Source organism: Calidris pugnax, unplaced genomic scaffold, assembly GCF_001431845.1.
Source record: "Calidris pugnax isolate Ruff unplaced genomic scaffold, ASM143184v1 scaffold307, whole genome shotgun sequence".
Classification (NCBI taxonomy): domain Eukaryota; kingdom Metazoa; phylum Chordata; class Aves; order Charadriiformes; family Scolopacidae; genus Calidris; species Calidris pugnax.
In genome coordinates, this window is record NW_015091040.1 from 187,382 (window position 1) to 187,687 (window position 306).

The 306-nt window shown below is 73.9% G+C and overlaps 1 protein-coding gene across 3 annotated transcripts in view; it reads left to right on the forward strand.

The window, feature by feature from the left end:
- MROH1 (maestro heat-like repeat family member 1) overlaps positions 1-306 on the forward strand; it is a 51,072-nt gene that overhangs the window by 49,842 nt on the left and 924 nt on the right. The window lies entirely within an intron of this gene.

The window sequence follows — 306 nt, forward strand, 5'->3', positions numbered from 1 at the left end:
GAGCAGCCCCCCCAGCTTCAGCCCGGTGCCGTGGGGACCCCTCGGTCCCAGCACCCCAGGGCATGGGGCCGGCAGCCCCCGCAGCGGGGGTGGCATCGGTCCCCTGGGCTGTGGAGCTGGGGGGGCTCCTGGGGGGGGGCAGGGGGCAAAGAGGAGCGAGGGCTGCTCTTCCCTGGGTTTTTGATGGGGAGGGGGCTGGCGGAGGGGCCCAGCGTCCCTGAGGGGGAGTTTCTCCCTCCTCCTGTGATGGAGTAAAGCCAGGACGTGGCTTGGTCCCAGCCAGGGGCACGGGGGGGGGGGGGGGCC